The sequence below is a fragment of the Mus musculus genome, chromosome 3 (assembly GCF_000001635.26).
Source record: "Mus musculus strain C57BL/6J chromosome 3, GRCm38.p6 C57BL/6J".
NCBI lineage: Eukaryota > Metazoa > Chordata > Mammalia > Rodentia > Muridae > Mus > Mus musculus.
Window position 1 is genome coordinate 10,357,837 of NC_000069.6, and position 7,970 is coordinate 10,365,806.

Here is a 7,970-nt window from a genome sequence, read left to right on the forward strand (position 1 = left end):
AAGGAAGAAAGAAAGAAAGAGAGAGAGAGAGAGAGAGAGGGAGGGAGGGGGGAGGGAGGGGGGAGGGAGGGAGGGAGGGGGGAGGGAAGAAGGAAGGAAGGAAGGAAGGAAGGAAAGAGAGAGAGAGAGAAAGAAAGAGAGAGAGAGAGAGAAAGAAAGAAAGAAAGAAAGAAAGAAAGAAAGAAAGAAAGAAAGAAAGAAAGAAAAAGAAAGAAAGGAAGAAAGGAAGGAAGAAAGGGAGAAAATAACTGTTGGAACTAAGTGGCTGAGGACTATAAACGAATCACGCAGGATGCTGAGGCAGGAGGACTAGCCTGAGCATGAGACTCTGTGTCTAAAAAAAGAACAAAATCAACAACAGCAAAAACCCCTTTACTGTTTAGTGAACACACAAGTCATCATTGGCACATAGCTATCCAATAAGCTGTTGTAATCTTAATGAGGAATATACAAAATTCAAATTCCAGAACAAGGGACATAAACAAAGCTATTTGTTTTCTTCTGCTTGCCTGACCAAAAGTAACTGCAACATTTTGCTTGGTTCACATTTCAAGTGTGAAAGAGGAAAATTGGGGCATAATAAAGGTGCAAGATGCTGAAGGAACTCCAATTATGATTATATAAAATTCAAGGTGTTAATAATGTCTAGATGAAGGTGGTCTGCTAGACAGGAAGGTCTGTCATTACAGCCTACCCTCATTATCAGGGCCGTGTGTGCACATGTGTGACCCTGCATGGTGTGTGTGTGTGCACATGTGTGACTCTGTATGGTGTGTGTGTGTGTGTGTGCACATGTGTAACCCTGCATGGTATGTGTGTGCACATGTGTGACTCTGTATGATGTGTGGGTGTGTACATATGTGTGACCTTGCATGGTGTGTGTGTGCACATGTGTGACTCTGTATGGTGTGTGTGTGTTCTGAAAAATATCTTTTAATCAAGAATTTTTTTTTATCAGCCAGTACGTTTGTATCATTTTCTTAAGCAATTACTCTTAGAGAGATAATTTTAGTAGTCTTTACAGGCATACATAAAATTATTTGAAATGACAACTTAAATTACATTTTGGCATAGATTGAATCTTCAAGTAAATTAGCCTAATTAACTATGGAGATTTTTTGATAATGCAATAACAGCTACTATTAACATCACTCCTTGAAATTCTTACCAATCAAACAGGAACGGAATCCTTTAAACTATGATTTATTTCCTAGCAAGGATATTTTGAACAAGGGCAAGTGTTTACCTTTTTCTCTAGTGCTATGTGCAGTGTGCATCTCAAGGTTTCCTTTCTTCGAGTAAAAATGGGCCAACGTTCTGTTAGAACTTTTGCATATGCATCCCAGGATGCCTCTCTATGTTACAGAGTCATAATGCAGATTGTAGGAGCTAGTAAATGATTTAGATATCGTTTCAGTTAGTTATCAGATTGTCTCAATCTCTCTATGCATTCATTTCGTCAACAAGTATTCATAGAGTATATACAGCGTGGTAAACATTTTAGAAGTGGAGGGAATGGGAAAGAAAGGCTACAAAGCAATCCAGCACACAGGCAGTGGCAGGAATGGTGTGGAGAAGCAGCGCAGGGGAGGGCTGGAGGTTCGTGGGTGTAAGACTTTGAGAAGATAGGTAACAGTTTTAAATACGAGGGGGTGGTGAGCACAGAGTGAGTAAGATGTGGGGAACCAGTAGGGGCAAGTCTACTAGGAGGAGGATCATAATGTGTTCTGCATTTCAGCCAGAGCAGGGGCTGGGGGGAAGGCCCGGAGGATGAAGTGAGGCAGCCTGGGAGTGGTAGAGTGCATTAACAGGTATAATTATTCTGGCAGGAAGGAAGATAAAGAGATGTTTGTGCCCTCTCCGTGGCTTATCAGACTATGGAAATAGCTGTCCTTCCTTGGAAAATTGGAATTGCCCCAAGAATCTCATGCTGGGAGCAGAAAAAGGCCAAAGGCTGATGCCAGCCGAGGAGGAACTTGCCTTCCGGAATGAGATTCCATACAGTCCATCCAGACGAGTGGCCAAACCCCTTCCCAGGGGAGACTGGTGCAGGATAACGCTGGGGAAGACCACACGGTCTGACCCTGATTCTCTGCTGTACACGTTCATGACTTCTATTTAAACCTGAATTTCTGACTAGGACCTAAGATGAGTTTGCTCCTCTTCCCAATATGAGCACACTGAGTGTCTCTCTCTCTCCTAGATTTCCTTATAACTTGAGGATTGGTGGGCAAGTCTAAGACCTCGGCACAGACTCCCATAGCACAGGGAATTCTATGGATAATGGATTGGTATCACTGTTGGTCTGGCCTTGAAGACTAGTTGAAGAACTTGGCTTTAGAGTAAGGTAGGAAGTTACTCTGGTTCTGTGTAGGAGGATTATGCCAAGATCCCATGGTTATAGGGTGTTCTGGTATTAGTCTACTGATACGTTGTTGGTAAGAGGTGACCGTATCTCCAAGCACAGTATGGGCTGTTTAGGTGGGACAGGTGGCTAGGTTTACAGTCAACTCTAAGAATCTTTGGATTCTTTAACATCTGTAAGCTGTTCTAGTCACAGGCACAATATGCTTTCATTTTGAATTAGGGCAATCAAACTTTTAGTTTTACAAAATTGTCACTTTTCGTTATGATTACCTTTCCACTCATTACTATGCTCGAGTGTCACACGGCATGCGTATTTGGTTCTGAGAAACAAGAAATTCTGATGGAAAGAATGTGTCCACGCTTGTTGAGCTGCTTAATGGATAACTATTTGATGCTGTTCTGCAGTGTGTTTAAAGGGTGATTCTTCTCTGAGGCTTTAGAGAGCTCATTTGACATTCTAAAAATGAATGCAATTTCAGAGGGTAGCCAAAATGTATCAATTAGCTTGACATCTAGGCCTCTTTAACAGATCTATACATTTCCAATTTCCTTTGCCATCTTAACCATGGTAAATCATCTTGAACAAGATCACTCTTTTGAACAACAGGCTCCTTATTAGCTGAGATCAATTGAGATTAGAAAATGAAAAATACTTCAGATGCTGAGAACTATTTATGAAACCACATTTGTAAGATGAGTATTGAATGAAGATTAATGTGTTATTTTCAACTTCTAAGTCATTGATTTACCAATTTCTTTTCTATATCTCACTGTCGGATTAAACACTAATGTATGTGTGGCTGGGTACTTGCTATAAAGCACTATCTTTTGCCCACGGAACTTATATATTAATGGAAGGGAATGATTTTTAATTTAAATGTGCTTTACTTTGCATACCACATGTGGTTTTGAAAGTGCTACACATTACACAGGATGAAATAGCTTTCTGTTGGATTACAAATCATTGACTAGATTCTTTATTTTAACTATCCATTGAATTTTTTCTTTTTTGCTAAAATATGGGACCCTTAGTGCATCGTATAGACCCCATGTGATCTGAACTCTGTGTGGCTTCACAGGAAATCTTACCATTCTTTCTTATGGACTTCCTTCAAACTCTAATACAATATTTGGATATTTATATATAATGCATATTATATTATAATTCTCTCTAATATTCTTTCATATTATAGCACAATATAATAATTTTATTAATTGTCTGTCATGCCTTGACAAGAATGTAGGCTGCAAAAATTGCACTGAGGATAGAAAATACACTTAAAGTTTTGTAGAGCCATGATTTAAGTTATTTCAGTGATTTAGAGCACTCTTGCTTGTCTAAGTTAGGGCTATTGCATGATGAAAAACAATGACTATCTTAGTTAGGGTTACTATTCCTGTGACCACGGGAACTCATATAAAAGGAAGATCTAATTCATGCTAACTTACAGTTTAGAGGTTTAGTTTATTATCATCATGGCAGCAAGCATGGTGACTGGCAGGCAGACATGGTGCTAGGAAGGTTAGCTGAGAATTCTAAATCCAAATTTGAAGAGGTGGGGAGGCCGAGGGGGGAAAGAGGGAGAGGGAGAAGGAGAGGAAGAGGGAGACAAACATGTAGCCTCCCATAAGCCTGAAGCAGGCTAAACCAGAACTTGACCTTGCTGCCACTAAGGAGATTATCGAGGGTGGAGCCTTCTTCCCTAGATCACTCTATTGTTGAGCCACAGTCACTGTTCCTCCTCAAGATACTGCTACCTGCTGAGAGGCCCCAGAGCTATTCTGGAGACTACGCCCTATGCTGCACTCATCACCTGCAGCTGGTTCCAGGCTCCAAGAATGAATTGACGGGAATGGACTTTCCCCCCTCTTTTATAAAGCATGTCCGCCATTAAAATTTTGAACCTTGAGCAGACTATTTGTCTTGGTTCCATTCTTTCTCAACCTGCCTAGGCTCCCTCTTTTCTTCCACATTCCAAGATGCCTTCCAGGCTCGAACCCGGACTTGTGAGCCATTGGCCAGCCCCAAGACAGACAAACTGGGTCTATCTGAACATTTGAAACTTCAAAGTCCACTCCCCAGTGGCACACTTCCTCCAACAAGGCTACACCTACTCCAAGGCCACACCTCCTATTTCCTGTCAAGTAGTTGTACTCCCTGATGACCAAACTTTCAAATCTATGAACCAGTTGGGGACATTTTTATACAAACCACCACAATGACCAAAAACAACTTGGGGAGAACAGGATTTGAGTTACATACCTTGAGCCGTTGTTAAACTGGGGGATGTCAAGGAAGTCCAGGATGCTACCGTATTTGAGTAGAGTAGCATCCTGGAGGCAGGAGCTGGTGCAGAGGCCATGGAGGGTGCTGCTCACTGGCTTGCTCCTCATGACTTGCTCAGCTTACTTTCATATAGAACCCAGGACCACCAGCTCAGGGATGGTACCCCCTACAATGGACTGGGCTCACCATCAATCATTTACTAAGACAATTCCCTACAGACCTGTCTACAGCCTAGTTTTATGGAGGCATTTCCTGAACTGAGGTTCCCTCCTCTCAGATGGCTGTACCCTATGTCAAGTTGACATAAAACTGGGCAGCAAACAGCTCTATCCTGAGGACCAGGGTTAGGATCCCGACATCCTTATTGAGTGGTTTCCACACACCTCTGTTCTGACCTCTGAGTATACTCTTGAGTGTGCACAACTGCATCCACACTCAAAGATAATAACAATATAAATAAATCTTTGAGAAATCTACTCAAGGAAACCAACAACTAAATGGATGAGGGATTTTTTTTTTCTTTCTGGGCACTAATTTCCCTGTGTAAACTTTGGTGACTCCTTTTCATTTTTCAAATAACAAATTAGTTTTCACTTCTCCCCAGGCTCTGCTTTGATTTCATGACAAGATCTGTTTTCTCTATATTATTTGTTTTTTATAATTCCCAGATTTCTCCTCAGAAATTGTTAGAAATTCCCTTTATCAAGTCTATTATCTGTGAGATGATTTGCTTACGTTTTGGGTTCCCTCTAAGCTGTAAGCTCTGTGAAAACAGAAATCATTTCTATTTGTTCTTACCTATGTCTCCTAAGATCTCTCCTACAGTGGAGCAGTATAGAGATGGTCTGTGTGCATTTGATAGATGAATGTGGATGGGAGCTGGTTACACAGCACATGACCCAGGTTCTGATTGTTCGATGTTCTCTCAGCACCACCACCAAACAAAATGTATAATTGGTTTATACATGTATCAATGTATAAACCACCAGATAATGACTTAATATATTGGATACATTTCTATTTAGGCATACATAAATTTAATAATGTTTATGGGATCCATTACTTTTTTAATTAAAAAAACCTGAAGAGACTTTTGTATGTTAGTACTATATTTACATCCTTTCCTGCCCCAAATTCTTCCCTTGAGACCCCAACTCCTTCTCAAGTTCTTGACTCGTTTGTCTATCTATCTATCTATCTATCTATCTATCTATGTTCTGTCGAGGACCGGCCTCATTTGGGGCCCCCCTCAATCTGCAGGAGAAATCAGGGTTCTGGACAGGCAGGCAAAGAGTTGGCGAGAAATGTCAAACAAATATGGGATACAAGGAAGTGTGCTGTATCTGAATGTAATTTGTCAAATTAAGCACCAGAGTTTTAATACAGAAGAAAATAGGGAAGTCAGGTTACACATCAGCAAGGTACAATGAGGTTACCAGATGCTTAATGACTCTCACACAAAACAGAGGAATGAAAACACAAAGACTGGCAGGAACTGGGCAGTAAAACAACTGAGACAAAGTCAGCCCTATCTAAGGTCAGCTATAGTCTTAGAAGCCAGGTGTGAGGTCTTTACACTTCCGGGGCAAGGGCTTTCACGCCAAGCCATAGTTCTAATTAGGGAGTTCTGCGCTAGCTAACCTTCTCATGAATAGTGCAATACTCTAAAACCACAGCCTGATCTACTTCCTAAACCAATGTAAATTCCTGTATATGGGAGCAACTTAGCTTTTATCTAAGTGATAGTGTGGGGGGACTTTCTACTAATAAGTAATATAGTCTGCCATACATAACTATAATAAGAATTCTAAACTTTCTTTGCTAAGCTTGCCCTGAGATTTCTAACTCTGTGTAATAGATAGTAATGCCGGATTTCTTTCACTATCTCTCTTACAATACTAGAGGCAATTCTGAATGTCACTGAATAGGTAACATTCTTACTGAATTCAAGGACTGCCTAGGACATTAGTGAAGGCCAAGAAGCAAAGTTCTATTTTGCTTAGGTATTTGGCAAGTCATTGCTTGGAGACACTGAGGGAAAGCACACAGATCCACTCACCGACTAAAGCAAGGACATTATTGGAGCATTAGTTATACAGGATGCCACGGTTCCAGAAGACTAAGTTTCCGTGAACTTTTTGCCTCTGGACTGCCTCCAGGTATCTAGTCCTGTCACAGGTGTCACAACTGGAGTGGATATAGCAATGTTCTATCTATCTATCTATCTATCTATCTATCTATCTATCTATCTATCCATCCATGTATCTATCTATCTACTATCTATCTAGCCATTCATCCATGTATCTATCTATCTACTATCTATCTATCTATCTATCTATCTATCTATCTATCTATCTATCTATCTACCTATCCATACACACACACACACACACACACACACACACACACACACAGAGAGAGAGAGAGAGAGAGAGAGAGAGAGACACACACACATAGTTGGTGAGCCTATTTAGCGTTGTTTGTTTGTATATATGTTTAGAGCTGGCCCACTGGGATTGGATAATCCCCACCCTGGATGAAGTGCAGCAGGCTGCTAAAAGCTGCTAAGAGAAGGATGGTCTTTCCATGGAGGAGCCCCCGTAGGATCTAGTACTTTCAAGGTCATCACAACTTCTCCTTCATTTCATGTTAATTAATTAAACAAATATTTAATGAGTTTCTGTTCTTAGTGGGGAAGTTGTATAAACAATGAAAAGAACAGAATCTTACTGTGTAGCTCAGGCTAGCTTGCTTGGACTACAGGAGCGCGGTACTAGACTTAACTGGGAAGACCGAAGAAGAAAGATTTAAGCCTGAAGTATCTCTTCCACTCTGATTGCCTGTGTGAATTCGGCCCAGCTACCAACTGAGTCTGAGGTACTTCATTTGTTGGAATAAATAACTATTTTCATCCTAAAAAGAGCAGTCCTGAGGCAGCTTCACAAAGACACCTTTGAGGGCTTATGAATGAGCCGGCAGGATTTTAAAAAAGATGTTTACAATAAACATGTAGAAATAGCTGTTCTGTCAAGTCTATCTACACGTAGTTGATATCTATGACACATAGAGGGTGGACAACATATTACAGTGGTTACTACCAACTGTAAGAAGTAAGTTCCAGCTGGATTTCCCAGCATCATAGATACAGAACACACCCATCAAAGGGGAGGCCAAGTGTCCAGCAGTGGGGACAGCTGCACGATGAGATGTGACCAGGGAAGTAAGCGTAGAAACGTGCACTAGGCGCTTTCAGATAGTTAGCAAAATATTGGTGATGTCGGATACTTACCAAATGAGAGCAAAGTGTATGTTATTA